At 37.1% G+C, this 19,284-nt stretch overlaps 1 protein-coding gene across 1 annotated transcript in view; it reads right to left on the bottom strand.

The window, feature by feature from the left end:
* Positions 1-19,284, bottom strand: part of Kctd8 (potassium channel tetramerization domain containing 8) — a 187,030-nt gene that overhangs the window by 132,193 nt on the left and 35,553 nt on the right. The window lies entirely within an intron of this gene.

Raw genomic sequence — 19,284 nt, 5'->3', positions numbered from 1 at the left:
CTGAACTTCAGTGATTCATCAGTATAGACACCAGTCACATCTTTCCCCACTTTTTTTTTTTTTGCTATTTTTGCAAGCTGGTCATCCAGGTTTGCTGCACCAGTGACTACATTCAAGTTGGAACTGGATATGCGCCAGTGGGTGGAAGCCATGGAGTAGAAAGGAAGAACATTTCTGAGGAAGGGATTAGTAGTAATTATAAGCACTATAATAAAAAATAAATTGAAAATAGAAAAATTTCCATAATATTCTGTATTTGAGTGAACAGAGATGATTTAAACTTTTTAGTTTATTTTGTTACTCCTGATTAGGTCATTTTTAGCACCCCATGAAGCAATTTACTAAGAGAATATTTTGCCTTTTTCCATAGCTGAGCAGTGTAACAGCTATTGGAGTATCATAACAGCTACTTCAATATGTGATTCATAGTTCAAAACAAGATGAGAATGTGTTCAAGAGGGAAATAAATGAAGCATTGTAACCTGCCAGCAGAATTCACACATTTTATGAGGAAGAGTTTTACACATCCTTCAATATTTACACGTCTTAGATTTTTAGAGATTTGCTGAACTTAGTAAAAAAAAAACTTTGATTCAAGCTAGCAATAAAGTGTTATAATGACATGTGAACTCAAGTTGCTTTACTGGCACTTCTTTACTACAGACTTTGCATTTTATTCATTAAATAAATAATCCAATATGAATTAGTTATAATTTTACTGAACTTCACACAAAAGACTCATGTACATTCCAGGTTAAAAATGTTCAGATATTTCAGAATAATGAAGAAAATGCATGTCAGCTGTGAATAATAAGTATCCATACACTGATGGGCTTTGCTTGTTTGTATTTGTGGTCTTAAATATCAGAAAACAAAAATACTGAATTTTCAACAGTAGAGTTTATACAAATTCATTTACAAAACATACTGTTACCCTTTAAACTTTCACTTTTTAAATTCCAGTTTCTCATAGAGTGAAGATGGATTTATTTTATTAACTCAAACCTTTATTTCTTATGAATAAAGCAATATCCGGAGTTACAATCATACAATTTGGAAGTAATAGACATTTGAAATGGGTGGATTATCCTATATTGAGGATATAGAATATTTGAAGTCTCAAGATAATAATTTAACAAAAGTGCATTGAATGTTTTCCCATTAAGTTCAGCAAATATGGCATTTAAGTCATCCAAATTAAAAATTTGTTAAAATTAAAAAACTTGAAGCAACCTGTACACCAAAAGAAGAAGAAGAAGAAGAAGAAGAAGAAGAAGAAGAAGAAGAAGAAGAAGAAGAAGAAGAGAAGAAGAAGAAAAAGAAGAAGAAAAAATCCCACTCTCAAATCACAAAAACAAAGTAAGCTGTTCTGGAAATATGTAACATTGAGATGACGTATAACCATAAATAATAAGAACCCTGGCTAAGAGAGATATTAGAAAGCAACAGTTAATTTTACTCACACAAGAAATCTACTGATAATTGAAGGCTAGCCTGCTGCCAGGATCACAAGACTTTTCTTTATATCTGTTCTAACATCCTTAGAAGGCTGCTTGCATTATAGTTCAAAGATGACAGACACAGTTCAAATATCATGTTTTCTTTCAAGCCAGAAAGAAGGAAATAATGATCAAAAATTGAGTAGATCAGTATCTTTCATTAAAAAAGCAAAAACTTCCAAGAAGTCCAGGATTAGACTTCTACTGAAATCACTTAGCAATATCTGAGTTACATCACCAATTGTAGCTGGAAAGAAAATGTGAAAATTGAGTGTTTCTATTCCAGTTTCAATTCCTAGGTATAGTAATAGAGAAGGAAGTAGAAATGATGGTGATTTTGCCAGTTAAATATAGAAGTCAGAGAGCTCCAGAAAATAGCCCCCACAGGATATGTATAAGTATAAAGAGTCATCATCGGGGATTGACTCACTCATATTGAGATTAATTCTGAGGATCTGGAATTTGCTAACTGCAGAGTCATAAAATCTACTGGTGAAATTCATTGTGAATGACTGAGAACTCAGAAAACCAATGGTGTAAATAATGTGTCTGGCAGCCCCCTAACCACTGGCATCAATGTTGAAAGGCAGGAGAAAACGAATATCTCAGAGCAGAGAGAATTTATCTTTTCTTTATTTGTTCTACCCCAAATCCTCAACAGAATGGATGATAGCCTCCTGATTTGCTTATCTACTTACACAAAAATACTAATCTCCTTAAGAAACAGCTCCAGAGGCACATCTAAAGATACCATCTGAACAGCTATCTGAGCAATACTTAGCCCAGTCATATTGAAACACTCACTAGGATTATCTTATGTGATTGCTGTTCTTTCTCCTTGATTGATGTTATTTCTCCTTGCCCTTTGGTTAATCTCATATTGTTACTGTATCTGACTTTGTTACCTGGTATATTGTATATATATTTATTTGTTTATTTGAAATAGGATAATTTGAAATAGGATAGAGAAGGGGGAAAACAACATGATTGGGAGGGATGAGCGGAAGGAAATGGGGATAAAACATGAGAAGGGGTATCAATGTGTGAGAACTCATGTACCTACTACCTGGCGAATGTAACTGTAACCCCTCTATACATTACCCCGACAATAAAAAACAAATACATTACTTAATTAATTAACCATCATAACCACACAAGTTATATCTTTTAAGAAATCTACCTGCCTTTATCTGTATATTTTTATATCTCTATTGCTTGGTATTCAGTAAGTGATGAGTGAATACAGTAACAAGGGAATACAATCTAGGCAATCATTTCAAGTATATATTTGCAGTGGAAAGACTATATGATCTTGCTCCCAAGAAAATATTAAATAAAGAAAGCATATCTGTGATGCCAGTCCTAAAAATGCAGAAACATGTTTGAAATTAAGTCATAGAGCATTATATATATATGCACACATATACACATATACAAAAATACACATACATAAATACACACATGTATAAATATCATTGCTGACCATCTTTGTTCTCCTTGAAAGGGATGCATTTGCTTTTGCTAATTAAAACAGCATCCTTGCTCACTAGAAAATGTTTTAGTGAAATAATTGTTTCAGTCTTTTAATGAGCACAGTGTGTCACGTACTCTATTAGACTGAAGATAATATAGTCCCTGCTCTCAAGGGGCTCACAGTCCAGAAAAAAGATAAACAGATGTACTATAAATGATAGGTTAATGAGGCAGATGCACTAATGATGCTTAAGCTATTCTAGGGTCTTGGTGAGGACACAAAGGAAGGTAACAGGATCTACCACAGAGCAGGATGAAGGCAGAAATATAGAGGTGACAGAAGAGCAGAATCATATTACAGAACAGTTGGATTTTAAATGGGGTGGAGGAGGAGTAAAATTTCTACAAGGATAAGAGAGCATCTTCATTATTTATGCGGAAGTAAAGGAGCCTTTGGGTAATATTCCTTTATTTTCTTTAGTCACCTACCTCAAAATCCAGTGAATTTCTAATTCATAAATAACCTGCAATCTCTCAGACAAAGAAGATCTAAAAACTATCACAAGGATGCATTTCCAGGTTGACTTAGGCTTTTACAACAGAACTTGGATTTCTATGGCACTGCTTCAATTCTTTTAAAAACCCAGGACACAATTACAGAATGCATCCTAGATGAAAAGAAATAACTGTAGAATCTTTCACTGAAGTAAAACTACAATAAAAACCCTGCTATGGTAATGGCTTTGTTGTGAGTTTTGTGTAACATACCTTCAAAAATTTCTGCTTGGTACAATTTAATAATTCTTCTGTTAAAAAGACAATTTCCCTTAAAGAAGTAAACACAAATGCAAACTTTTTATTTGTACTCATGATGCTCCCCCTTCCTTTAGTCTCCTTTTCTTCTCTGAATGACCTCCACTAAACCACATGTGGACCTCAGTCACATTCCCCTGAAACCCAGTTCAAGTCTGGAGTCAGAAAGAGAAGTCTTATTTTGAACCTGGTATATTTTTTAATTGTAATGTATAGAGGTGTCACAGCTACAATCGCCAGACAGAGGACCCATCACTTCTCACAATTTTACACCCCCTCTCATGTTTTTGTCCCCACTTTCCTCTCTCTTCTCCCTCCCAATCATCTTGTTTTCCCCCTTCCCTATTAAAAAAAACAAATAAACATATATACAATATTCCAGATGTGAGAAGTAATGCACCTACTATCTGTCAAATGTAACTGTGACCCCTCTATACATTACCCTAGCAATAAAAAATAAATAAAATATAGTTTAGATAGCTACATAAGAAAAGTAAATAAAGATCACAGGCTTAGCAGAATTTGGATGATGCTCAAGGCCATTGTATCAGGTAAAATGGTCAATATTCATTACTCTAGACTAACTACCATTTTCTAGAAGACTTCACAGACTCACAATACATTGGTGAGTAGTCTCAACATATAAGGTAGTGCAAAAACATAAAATTGCTTACAAAGTAGAAAAAGTAGGTAAGCTAGGAGAAGAGGTGAGCTGGTAAACCTATAGATGGCAGAGTAAAGAAGAATTAAAGCGAAAAGGACAAACACAATTACATATATATGTGTACATATATATTGTGTGTATGTGTGTATAAGATTCTTACAATAATGTATGTTTGTATTTGTTACACAAATATACCACGAATTATATTTTCCAACTCATGTCATAATCTTCATTGTGAGACCTCAGCACTGGAGAGCTAAACTTCAGTGAACTGCTTCTTACATGTAAGCAAAGAACATAGACAACAAAAACAGTGGACAATGTAATCAATAAAGATGAGTAGAGGCAACTTTCTGGGCAACACAGAGTTGTATGCTGGAAGGCAAGGAAAGAAGCAGTAGAATCAGCTGTCCTGAAAGTTCTGCTGATGTCAGAGAAAAAGATGTGTCAAGGACACTTAAGAAGCAACAGTGTTTCCACACTGATTCTGTGGTCATCAAATTTCATACCTGAAATCCTAAATAGATGATCATTTTGCAAGGAATAAACAAGCCATTTAAGGAACAGCTTTATCTGCTCTATCACAGTGCTACTCTTTTTTCTAAACTAAGACTCTTGCCTGCCTGGATTCAGGATGATTCATCACATGGCTTACATGATTGTGGAAGTTGTCTTCTTGTGAACTGTTGGAACACAAAGTGGGAATTCTCATTCATCTTTGACAATAAACAAGGAAGACGTTCAAAGTAAAGCTTTTCAAACTTTCCTTTAATTATTTTTAAAAAGTATTAAGAATGCCCATAGTTTCTATTATTCTGCCTTTTACTATTAAAATGTTATAAAAAGAATATAATGTATTCCTGAGATTTGCTGTATTCAATCATTCTAACAGGCCCTTTCCATATCAACATACCTGTTAATTTAGAAATGAGTTATGATTATTAATATAAAATCATTCATAATTATTCACCTCAGTAGCATTTTATTTTTATACTAATATACAATTCAAGTTCAATTTATAAATCATGTATAACAGTAGGGACACTAATACACTCATGTTTCTTGTGGCAAAATTCACAATAGCTAAGACAAGGAAGCAGATCAAGAATATATAGTATGGACACAAAATGAAATTTTATTCAGCTATGAAGAAGGATGAATTTATGTCATTTGAAGGGAAATGGATGGAATTGGAGGTCATCACGTGTATACAGTGTGTTTTAATTGTAGGACTAACTGCAGTGATTAGGATTCGGAAAAATTCTGGACTAATATGAAATACATTGTTGTATCTTTGTACAGAGATGGCAAAGAAAAAGTCATGGAACTCTGTCAAATAGTAGGAGGCAAGGGGATATGGGGAAAGAGCATGTTATTAAAGGAAGACTATCTGACATATGTATTTGTCAAAACTACATGATGAAACTCCTTTCAACAAATAGCATATGAAGGACAAGCTATAAAGCAGGCTCTGTGCAGGTCATGAGTATTAAGTGGGGAAAGTAAAGATTGGTAAAGCAAGTCTAAAAACTTCACGTATACCTATGAGAACCTAATGCTTTATATGAAATTCCATGGAACAAAACTATTTTGTAAGTTCACTTTCATTTAAATAACACAGCTAAAATATAAGAGGAAATTTAAGAGAGAGCAAAACACTGATAGTTGCTCAAGGTTTCCTTTTGACATATCCAAACAAGCTTCTAATATACTTTGAGAAAACCCATTCACTTCATCCCTCTCCCTCTTTGTTTCCTTCCCCAACCAATCTCAACAGACTTCATTGTTCCACGTTTACACTGTACATAGTGAAGCCAGGTGACAAGCAAATGTATGGTCATGTGGTTCCTTTTGCATTTCTTCCACCTACACAAATCAACACTTTTGTTTGTTTTCTTAACTTGTAGAATTGAACATGGAGAATTTCGCTGCCTGCAAACCTTTGAATAATCCATTTTGCATATTAAATTTGTGCCTGAGAAAGAATTGGAAGAGCACAAAGATGGTGCTGAGTGTCTCCTTCTTACATCTTACACACTGCTGTACAATGGCCTTCTTTAAAGAAAAGCATTGAATGTGGTTACAGGATCTATTTGTTGACTGTATCATTTGGAGTATTAACAGAACACAAATTGAACTTGGGAAGGCTCACTACATGGTTTCAACTTACTGCTGACTCAGACTTACCTACAATACCCAAATCAAACCTCAGTTAAATGGTTTCAGTGTGTTTGGAGAATGCTTTAAATTGCTCCAAATCACCTTGGTTTCCCCTGCCAGTATTTATGAGCATCTAAAGGTTAGAGGCCCTATTAAGTCTGATTTACTCTTATAAAGTACCACTTTTAAAAGATGCATAGTAAGTGTTTTTTTGGACCACACTAAGGGCAAAAAAACGTCAAGAGCTAGTAGTCAAGGGAGATGTTTGTAAATAGTGTATATAACTTGCCTTCCAGGTTAACTGAGGAGAATTTCACTGAAACTGGTTTACATGCAAAGAAAAGTCTAGCTTCATCATAATTTCTGCCTTGAACATTGCAATATAAATTTTATTATGAACTATAGCTCTGTACAGCTGAAAAACATCTATTTTTACTACATGCCAAAAATACCACTAAATGATATTCATGAGATAAACCTAAATATATCAAATTGTCAGAGGAGATACGGACAAAAGGGGCACTTTCTTCTCAGCCTACAAAGTGAGAATACCAATCACCATAAAGATGTGCAAAAATGCTGACGGTCAAATCTCAGTTCCTTATGGAAAGTTACACCAGCAAATATGAGAAAGTGGTGACAGTGTGACAATATAGGAGCCCTGTACTTCTTCCACACTTACTAGTAGTGAGTACAGTTCTGTAGCCTTAGGTAAGTGTTTTATTTTTAGGTACATTACAAGGAAAAACTACAGTTCTGCTGGCTTCTTATGAGTAAAATCACATTTCAGTAAAACGGACTTAGGAGAAAAACAACGGTCATTCTATTTTCCAAAAGTAAAGTTAAAAGAAGCAAAAGAAAATAAAGTTAAAAGCAAAAGGCAGATCTTTCTTGAAATTAAGTATTTTTTAAAAAAGTACTACAGAGGCTAGGTGGCAACAACAACAACAAAAAGCACTCCTATTGTTGTTAAGAAAAGCAGACAACCACATAAATTGGTAATGAATTTACATGAAAACAATGGAAGACCTCATTAACAGTAACAAGCATAGTCTCAAATCAAAGTAACAGTTAGGTCCTGAAATAGGCCTTGGTACAAGGACACAAGAGCATTGGCTCTTAACTTGTGGCAATGTAGGTTTTCTCTTTACAGTAGTCCTTCACATCTATCAAATGGCTGCTCAGATAGACTTCTCGCATGAGAAACATGCTTCAGGAAAGGAAAAAGGGGTGGCAACATCCCCTAGCTTTCTACTTCTAAAAAGAAAGCAACCCCTTTCCTGGCACCTACTGGAAGACTACCTTCTATGCATAATAGCCAAAGCTGTGTGGTCTTTCCAAACATAACAGCAAAAGAGGCAGAAGAGTGAGTTCTTCCACAGCCAAGTACAATAGACAACCCAGTAAGGAGGGAAAAGGATGCTAAGACCATGTGTGTGATTCCACTATTGGATTTGTCCAAGGCACTATTCCAGAGAGGTATTTTAAATATTCTTTAATTTTTTTAATTTTATTTTCAGGATAATGTATAGAGGAGTTAAAGTTACATTAATCAGGTAGTAGGTGCATTAGTTATTGCACATTGATACCTCTTCTCATGTTTTTGTCCTCATTTCCCTCCCCCTACCCCTCCCAATCATCTTGTTATCCTCCCCTTCTCTTCCCTAAAAAACAAATGAACGTAAACCCAGTTCACCAGGTAAAAAAAGTCAGATCTTGTTCCATAATGAGCTAGTATCTCCTTGTTATAAAAGGAACAAAATCATTCTTTTGGGAAAAAAAAGGTAGGATTTATTCTTGCAAAAGCGTAGAAAGTAAAATACACTGGCAAATGATTTTAATATTTGAGAAAACATTAGGTGATTTTAAAGCAGTTTTTTCAGGTAAAATATAAAACAATTTATAGTATCTAACAAATGCAATTAATGTGTTTGTGGTCACAAAGCAGTTACCGCACAATGAACTAGAATGAAATTGCATTTTTTAACAAACATGTTCAATTTCTTTTTTGCTATAGCCATTCCTTTTTAAAGCAAAAGGCTCATTTCATAGGCATTTTTGTATGAGAAATAATTGGCAGAATTTAAATCTTTTTTCTTGGATTCAAACAATTAGAGCCAGAAAAGTATTTCAGTTTATAAGAAAGTCAAGAGAAAAAGGAAGGGAGGCGGAAGATTGCGCCGAGACAATAGGGACGCTGCCTAGCTCTCTCCCACAAAAGGAGAGAACCAGGAAGTCCCATGAGCCAACTACCTTAAGAAATCCACAACAATAAACTCAAAAAGCAACAGAGAAGGACTCAAACCAGAAAAGAAATCCAGATAAAGCTTACATCCAACTTTCTCAAAGAATTCAGATCGGGAGGACCCCTTGCAGCCTGCTCCCAACCGCGAAAAGCACCGGTGGAGGGCACTAGGCCGGGCAGTCCTGACCCGCAGAAACCAGCATAGGACCGGGCCAGCGACCTGCAGAATCATCAGAACCCAGACACGGAACCAGAACAGCAAGCAGCAGAACCCAGACACGGAACACAGGTGGCGGTAGAGATCCGAGGGGAGTGAAAGACTCCCCAACACCGTGGAGCACCCGCAGCCCAACACAGAGGCATGAGTATCTCAGCAGGTCCCCAAACACATCGGGAAAGCAGAGCTGGTGCCAAGCAATAGAACTTAACTCAGACCCCTCCACCCCACCCGAGAAAGACCAGCAGGAGCAGGGGGACAAGGAATTTAGAATCTTGTCCCTTCCCTAAACATCTCTCCCCAAGGCCATTCACTGGAGAATGACAGGCGGGCAGCGGTATGAACCAGCACCCCACCAAGGGAGGCGGAGGTGTCCCAGCCCCAACCCGCCCAACAGGCTCCTCTCCCAGGCCTCTGACTGGAGTCCACAGGCCGGCTACTCTAAGACCCAGCACCCCACCAAGGGAGGAGGGGCTGTCCCAGTTCCCACCAACCCAACAGGCTCCTCTCCCAGACCTCTGACTGGAGACTGACAGGTCGGCGGACAATGACCCAGCACCACACCAGGGGAGGCGGAGGTGTTCCAGCTCCCACCCGTCCAACAGGTTCCTCTCCCAGGCCACTGGGTCTGGAGAGTGGGGGGCGCTGAGAACCTGCCTCACAACAGCAAGTGGGGTGTGCGGGAAAATAGGAACCAGCATCTGTCCCCCTCAAATCTTGAGCCGGGCACCCTCCAGCTGGGAATCCTGAGCAAGACAGCACCTAGGGGTCCCCCACAGTCACATACTCCTGGTCAAAGCTGCAGAAATACAGCAGGGAACTGAATGGCTGACCAACAGCCAAGCTTGCCTTCTGAGAATCAGAAAGGCGAGGCTCCGCCCTTGGAGCCCACATCCTCGGCTGGGCTCCACCATTGGGAACAGAGTGGACACCTGCTGGTCCTGCTGAGAGCCCCTGGAAACTCCCAAACCCCAGACCCTTGGCTGGGGGCCCGCCCCTGGAAGCAGCACAGGAAAACCATCTGCCCAGCATGCCCAGACTGAAGCTTGCAGATCCATCCCATGGTCCACTGTGAGGCCACTGGTTGGGCTGAGAGTTAGTCATGCAGCAACACATAAATTTTATCTAATACTTTCCAAACTTTGTACTCAAATACGCTACCTGCTTACCAACTTAGGGCAGTTATCCTTACGCTATACCCTTTCCTCATTACTATAATAATCTTACACCCCTACGTTATTCCTCTTGTACCTCCCCTGTTTTCTCTTACACTATTTTTCTATCTCTGGTCCTCTGTTCATCTTTCAACCCTTTTTTTGTTTTTGCCAGTCCTGGGCTTGAGCTCAGGGCCTGAGCATTGTCCTTGGACTTTCTCAAGGCTACAGCTCTACCACTTGAGCCTCAGCACCACTTCCGGCTTCTTTCTATATGTGGTACCGAGGAATCGAACCCGGGTCTTCATGCATGCTAGGCAAGCACTTTAACCACTAGGCCAAACTCCCAGCCCTCTTTCAACCCTTATAATGCATGGATCCGCACTTGATGGCTGTTGAGCAATACTGTATAACTAGGTGTTCAATTATACTCTAGGTCCAGAGGGACTTAAATACAATAGAGATTGGATTGAGAGGCTTATTGTTTTGGTCATAAATCACTTATCAGTGGTTGTATTAGACTGGTCTGTAAGTGCACAAAAAGAAAGAGTGATAATAACAATCAAAAATTGTGAACATCTAGTGTCTGCCAGCTAAAGAGGTCTAGGTTGGTTACATCTGAAAAACTATAAGCATGTTTAGTATTAATCTTGCTCACATTTTCAAATGGGCAGAACAAGAAAATCAAGAACAATGTCAAATCAAGGAATAACATCACCCACCCAATATAAACAGACAATGGAAAAGTCACTGGCAAACCTAGAGGAGAGTCTTCCAAGTGCTATACAAATTCAAATGATAAACATCATTAATGAAAAATGTGAAAATATAAAGAAAGAGATAAGGGAGGAAGCCATAGCTAAACAAGAGGAAACCATAAACAAGGTGATAAGTGAAAAAGGAGGAGGCATAAAGGAGGCCATAAAAATGGTTTTTCATAGAAAAATGGATGAATTTATAGAATCCACAAACAAAAAGGTGACCAAACTCCAGCAAATGTCCAAAGAAAATAAAGCTACTGAGCTAACCACTCAAATGGAAATAAAGGAGCTAAAGAAATCCACACATGATCTAAAAGAAGAGATGCAAGGCATCAAAAATGAGCAACTAGAAGCAAGGGGGATGAAGAATAAAGTAGATAGCTTTGATAGCAGGTTAGACAATGCAGAAGAGAGAATTTCTGGGGCTGAAGATAATTTAGTTGTTATAGAGAAGAACAGAAAATGAGACAATTCAAATCTAGGAAATATGAGAGAGCGCTTCAGGAGGTCCAAAATAAAATTAGGAAGCCTAATTTAAGGCTAATTGGTATGGAGGAGGGTCTGAAGAAAGAGGTCAATGGTATTGGAAATATACTTCAGAGAATTTCCCAAATATCCAGAAGGGCAGGCCCATCCAGATACAAGAAGTTTTTAGAACCCCAAACAGACCTGACCAGAAAAGAACATCCCACCGCCACATTATAATCCGAACTGGAACAATAGAGACTAAAGAAAGGATCCTAAAGGCAGTCAGGTAGAAGGGATCAATCACCTATAAAGGCAAACCACTCAGAATAATCCCAGATTTCTCAGCAGAGACCATGCAAGCAAGAAGTGACTGGAAGCATATATGTCATGCCCTTAAGTCAAGTAACTACCAACCAAGAATACTGTACCCAGCTAAGCTCTCATTCATAAGTGAGGGAAAAATAAAAACACTCCATTCTAGGGAAAAGCTGCAACATTATGTAGCAACCAAACCAACATTACAAAAAATTCTCAAAGATGTTCTACACATAGAAAACCAACATAAATGCAATACAGAGAAAGAAATGGCACCTAAACATCATATCATCTAAGTACCACAAGAACTGTCAAGACACAGGCCCTAATAAAAGCTTTTAAAATGGTAGGAATTAATAAATATCTCTCGATCCTAACTCTCAATACCAATGGACTTAACTCTCCAATTAAATGGCATAGATTACCTAGTTGGATCAAAAAGCAAGATCCATCATTCTGCTGTCTTCAAGAGACACATCCTATCCAAAAAAACAAACATCTTTTGAAAGTGAGAGGTTGGAATAAACTCTATCAAGCTAACAGCCCCCATAAACAGGCTGGAGTTGCCATCCTCATATCAGATAAAATAGACTTCAAACTAAAATTAGTGAGAAAAGACAAAGAAGGTTACTACATACTACTAAAGGGATCTTTCCTCCAGGAAGACATAATGATCCTAAATATCTACACACCCAATCCCGGAGCTCCAAACTTCATCAAGCAAACTTTACTTTCACTGAAACCATATATAGAATGAAACACAGTGATTGTTGGTGACTTTAACACACCACACTCACCTATGGACAGATCAACAAGGCAAAAACTCAACAGAGAAAACTCATAATTGAACAACTATATAGACCAACTAGATCTAACAGATATCTGCAGAATATTCCACCCAGCAACAACACAATATACGTTTTTTTCAGCAGCACATGGAATATTTTCCAAAATAGACCACATCTTACGCCATAAAACAAAACTGGACAGATTCAGAAACACTGAAATTATTCCATGCATGCTCTCAGACCACAAAGGCATCAAATTGAAACTGAACACACATCTCCACCAACGAAAACCCTGTAACTCATGGAGATTGAACAACACATTGTTGAATCACCAATGAGTCATCGAAGAGATCAGAACAGAAATCCAACAGTTTATGAAATTTAACAATAAGTAGCACAAAAATACCAGCTCCTTTGGGACACGGCAAAGGCAGTACTCAGAGGAAAATTTATAGCTTTGAGTGCCTATAATAACAAGTTAGAAAAAATCGCAAACAAACAAGTTAATGTGTCGCCTTAAGCTCCTGGAAAAAGAGCAACAAACTAACCTTAATCCCAGTAGAAGGAAGCAAATTATTAAAATCAAAGCAGAATTAAATGATTTGGAATCCAAAAAAACTATAGAAAGAATCAACAAAACAAGGAGTTGGTTCCTTGAAAGAGTTAACAAAATTGACAAACCCTTAGCAAATCTTACCAAAAAAAGAAGAGAGCATATCAAAATAAACAAAATCGCAGATGAAAATGGTAATATCACGACAGAAAATACCAAGATCCAGAGTATCATGAGGGAATACTTCTCAAACCTTTATGCCAACAAATTTGAGAACCTAGAAGAAATAGATGAATTCCTAGCCAATATTAACATACCCACACTGAACCAAGAAGTACTATCCCACCAAAACAGGCCTATTTCAAGCACTGAAATAGAAATGGCAATAAAAGACCTTCCACATAGAAAAGCCCAGGGCCAGATGGATTCACAGCTAAATTCTATAAGGTCTTCAATGCAGAGCTCACACCAATACTCCTCAAGCTCTTCAATGAAACTGAAAATGAAGGTTCTTTACCAAACTCATTCTATGAAGCCAGTATAATCCTCATCCCCAAACCAGACAAACATTCATCAAAGAAAGAGAACTATAGACCTATTTCTTTGATGAACATCGATGAAAAACTTTCCAACAAAATACTGGACAACCGTCTACAACATCTTATCAAAAAAATTATACACTATGATCAAACAGGATTCATCACAGGGAAGAAAAGCTGTTTCAACATACGCAAATCAATTAATAAATTCAACACATCAACAGGAGCAAGGATAAAAATCACATGATTGTCTCAATAGATGAGGAAAAGGCATTTGATAAGATGGAACACCCCTTTATGTTAAAAGCTCTGGAGAAACTAGGAATCCATGAAACATTCCTCAGTATAATAAAGGCTGTTTGTGACAAACCCACAGCTAGTATTATACTTAATGGCGAAAAGCTAAAGCCATTCCCTCTAAAATCAGGAATGAAACAAGGATTCCCACTCTCTCCACTCCTCTTTAACATAGTATTAGAATTCCTAGCCAGTGCAATAAGGCAAGAAGCAAGCATAAAGGGGATCCAAATAGAGAAAGAGGAAGTAAAACTATCCCTCTTTGCAGATGATATGATTCGGTATTTAAAGAATCCTATAGACTCTACTCCCAAGCTCCTTGAGCTGACTCAAAACTTTGGAAGGGTAGCAGGCTATAAAATTAACCCTCAAAATTCAACTGCCTTTCTCTACACCAACAGTGAGAGGAAAGAGGCAACAATCAGGAAAGCAACTCCTTTCACAATAGCCTCAAAGAAAATAAAGTACCTAGGAATTAGCTTAACTAAGAATGTAAAGGACTTTTTTGATGAAAACTTTAAAACCCTGAAAAAGGAAATTAAAGCAGAACTAAGGAAATGGAAAAACCTCCCATGCTCCTGGATTGGAAGAATCAACATTGTGAAAATGACAATCTTGCCAAGGGCTATCTACAAATTCAACGCAATACCCATCAGTATCCCAATGGCATTCTTTAAAGAAATAGAAGAGGTAATTCAAAATTTCATATGGAATAATAAAAGACCCCGAATAGCAAAAACACTTCTTAGCAGAAAGAACAGCGCTGGAGAAATTTCAATTCCAAACTTTAGACTCTATTACGGAGCTACAATTCTCAAAATAGCTTGGTACTGGCACAAGAACAGGCCTGAAGACCAATGGAATAGAACTGAGGACCCAGATATTGAACCACAGACTTATGGCCACCTAATCTTTGACAAGGGAGCCAAAAAAATAGAATGGAAGAAAGATAGCCTGTGCAATAAGTTGTGCTGGCAGAACTGGTTAAGCACCTGCAGAAAACTAAAGCTGGATCCTTCTTTGTCACCCTGCACTAGAATTAATTCCAAATGGATCAAAGACCTGGAGGTAAAAGCTGACACACTGAAAACTTTACAAGAAAAAATAGGAGATACACTAGGCCTCCTTGGCACAGGTCGAAACTTTCTTAATAAGGACCAAGAATCACAACAAATCAGAGAAAGGCTGGATAAGTGGGACTGCATTAAACTGCAGAGCTTTTGTATGGCAAAGGACATAGCTAGTAAATTAATTAGGAAGCCTACAGAGTGGGAGAAGGTCTTCACCAGCCATACAGCAGACAAAGGCCTCATATCTAAAATATATCAACAGCTCAAAAAATTGAATCAATCCAAAACTAATCTCCAAAGTAACAACCATCCCATTAAAAGATGGGCCAAAGACTTAAAGAGAGTCTTCTGTGAAGAAGAAACAAAAATGGCCTATAGACACATGAAGAAATGCTCAACATCTCTGGTCATAAAAGAAATGCAAATCAAAACAACTCTAAGATTCCACCTCACTCCAGTTAGAATGGCCAGGATCAGGAAAACTAATAACAACACATGCTGGAGGGGATGTGGCCAGGAGGGATCACTACTACACTGTTGGTGGGAGTGCAAACTCGTTCAACTAGTATGGAAAGCAATATGGCAGTGCCTCAAAAGGCTAAACATAGAATTCCCCTATGACCCAGCAATTCCACTACTTGGCATTTACCCAACCATCCAGAATCTAGGACATTCTAAATCCACTAGCACAACAATGTTTATTGCAGCATTATATACCATAGCAAAGATATGGAACCAACCTAGATGTCTCTCAGTTGCTGAGTGGATCAACAAGTTGTGGTATTTGTACACAATGGAATTCTATGCTGCTGTCAGAAAAGACAACATCGCCCCATTTGTTAGGAAATGGAAAGACTTAGAAAATATCATATTAAGTGAAGTAAGCCAGACTCAAAGGAACTTAGGCTCAATGGTTTCCCTCATTTGTCATAATCAGTAGAAACCTTGAGCCTGACTCGCAGATATTTGCAATAGAGCAAAACCTTGACACATAAGGCCATATGGTATGAAGCTAATTGAAAGGACCTCCAAGATATTGAAACAAAAGCCATATAATGAATGATTGTTGTCCTTAATGTACTATGTTATCTCTCATCTCTTTTGCTGTCCCTTGGTTATATCATATTGTTACAGTATCTTACTTTTTTATCTGATATATTGGATACAGTTGTATTTGGTTATTTGAAATTGGATAGGGAAGGGGGGAAAACCAAGATGGGGGGGTCCGGGGAGGGTAATAGGTACCAAGATATATGAAAGGGTATCAATGTATGTGGATTCATGCACCTTCTATCTGGCAAATATCATATAACCCTTTTATTAATTACAATAAAACATATTTAAAAAAGAGAAAAAGGAATAAAATGACCATTAAATGATACACGTTAAGAAAACAACTGGAATTTATATAGCCTGTTCCTTAAAGAGTTAAATGTATTTTTATCTGTTTTCCTTATTGTTTAAATACTACTTGTGAATAAGTTTAAAAGTAAACTTTTAGTGCACTACAGCTGGAAGGCAAGAAAATGTTACCCAACTGTCTGAAATAGTCACCATATCTTCATTAATCCTTACCACCTGTTCTCATCTAACAGATAACTGAAAAGATTAGAATCTGTGTGAATATCCTAAAATAAAGAGAAGAGGCAAAAATTAAATAACACCAAAGCTGAAGTATTTTCAAAATGTGACTGATCCCAAGTCACGGAGTGGCAAGTAATTTATTCAGTAATCACCCATTGTGCATCCACCCAAACTAATAGAGACATAGAGTTGATGAGGAGAAAACCAAAAGGCATTTTGCTGGGGTACTATTATAGCAAACTTTCAACTCCATCTTTTTAAACTGGATATGGATCTCTCACAAAGTTAAGGCCTAGAGCAGACTCTAGAGTTCATCTAACAGTAGCTCATTTCTCAAAAGAGCATTCGCTGTAGGGTAGTCATCTAAACTGACTCCTATAGATAAGCCAAATATTGGAGGAACCAGACAATGAACCCCATGTAGAAGGAATGTCACTCACTGAGCACTCCATTTATACATGAATGGATTTGTGCACCTCCTGAAACAGGAGGTCCTACAGTAACAGAAGCTTACGAATTCTTTTAAGTATTAACTAAGATTTGAAAGTAGAAGAAAAAAAAAATCATCAGACCTTGGTTCCGTGCTAAAGATTTAAGTCAATAAGGAAGGGAAAAAAAAGTGAGAAGAGCTTTTAGACAAACTCTTCAAGCATATTTTCATACATTTAGTGAGAAAGAGAAGGAAAGGTAGTTGGAAAACCAAGTACAATAGTGTAAATATAGTCAGTAGGTAAAGACAAAGGAGTCAGTGGAACAAGGAGAGACTAAGGGTTTTAAACATTGGTCAAAGAGGAAGGAGGACGGGATAAGAATCAAATTCAAATGTAGAGCAGTTACCTGGTCAAAGATTCAAGGAAATATGGGATTGGCAATCCCTTGTAAAGAACTTGAGAAGGCTAGGACAAATCACAAATGGCTGTCCCTTACAGGACCAGGGCACAGAAAATCCCATAGAGAAGCAGTGAGATTATGGTTTAGGGACTTGACTAAATATAAATAGTATGTTTGGAAGAATATTTTCCGTTAAATATTAGTCTTCCTCACATGGTGAAAAAGACAGTAAAACTGTAGGAAAGAACTAACTATAATATTAAATAACATGAATCCCACAAGAGAAGAAAACGGCTTAAACTAAACGAGAATACATTTACTTCCTTAACCTACAAAGAGGGTAAATCTGCTGCACAGCACTATAAAAAGTACTCGAGCAAAATGTAGTCTATTATTTTCCAGAACAAACAAAGTTTTTCACATTTTTGAAACTTCAGAGTTCTATCAGTTTTTATTGAATTTAACTTTTTTTTTTCTGTACCAAAGAGAGGCTTCAACTCTAATTGGAAAACACATAATCCACCCTTAAGTCAAATCTTCCCACTCACAATACACTTTCAAATAGTGCAACAAACACTGCAAGTGTTCATTTCCTTAAGGATATTTATTTATTTTATATTATTATTACCAGAAAAAGCAGGCTTTTTTCAACTTCAGTTAATTTCTGAAAACAAGTTTCTGTATATTCTTTTCAAATTCTAAACAATACCCAAAATAATAATGTTATGCCCATTCCATAACAAATGTTTAGTGTCTGAATGAGACATGACATTTAAATATCCTCTGAAGACCACAATCTTATTCCCATGTTACTGTCTCTTCTAATATTTAGTCATCATGATCAGACTGGTGAGAAAAAAAAATAGTGGATATATCAGAAGTGGTTCTATAATTTTGCAAACTTAATCATTACATGGTTAATGGGAATTCATTATATGGTTAGTTTAGTTCAATGAATAACTTATTTTAATAAACCTTGAATACCTTATTATATCATTTGTTGTAAGGAATAGATCCTGTCAGTTTCTGGTACCAAACGACCTTGCAATTCCTACATTCAGTACTATCCTGATCACCACATCAGAAAGCTCAAGTTCCTTAGAACTCACTAGAATGACAGAAGTTTCATCATTCCTTGTTTTAGCTATATTTCCCCAGGACACATGTTCTTAGAACTAATACATTGCTAAAAAAACAAAACAAAAAAAAACAATAACAAGACAAAAGTACTGGATAGGCCAATGATAAAGTACATGGGTTTTGAAATTGGAAAGATCTGGGCTTAAGTAACTTTATTTTTTGCCAGTACTGGGGCTTGAACTCAGAGTCTGAGCACTGTTCTTGGGCTTTATCAAGGCTAGAGCTCTAGCACTTGAGCTACAGCATCATTTCTGGCTTTTTCTATGTATGGGATACCAAGGAATGGTGCATGCTAGGCAAACACTCTACCACTAGTCCAAACTCCCGGACCAGATCTGGGTTTAAGTAACTTCTATGGAAGACATTTTACTTCCCTGAGCCTTGGCCATTTCATCTATAAATGGAAATTAAAATACCATTTACATAATAGTTGCCACTAAAGCTAAAGGAGCTGATGTATGTAGGCTGTTTAACACAGAAAAGATAACATGCTAAATCTTAAACAAATAATAGTATTTTTTATTTAAACATGTCCTCATCCTTTAATGCCTAAACTTTGAAATGTGCTTATAGCTACATCCAAAGACTGAACCATTATGATATCTATTGAATAAATGAATTCTATTTTTTACATTGGCAAGAGCAATAATTTTGTACAAAGGGCTATAAGATTCCACATACTGAAGTATATAATGAGGTATAGGTGAGTTAGA

The sequence above is a fragment of the Megascapheus bottae genome, chromosome 13 (assembly GCF_031878675.1).
Source record: "Megascapheus bottae isolate mThoBot1 chromosome 13, mThoBot2.hap1, whole genome shotgun sequence".
Taxonomy (NCBI): Eukaryota; Metazoa; Chordata; class Mammalia; order Rodentia; family Geomyidae; genus Megascapheus; species Megascapheus bottae.
Note: the sequence above shows the minus strand (reverse complement) of the source record. Positions and strands in the feature narration are given on the sequence as shown.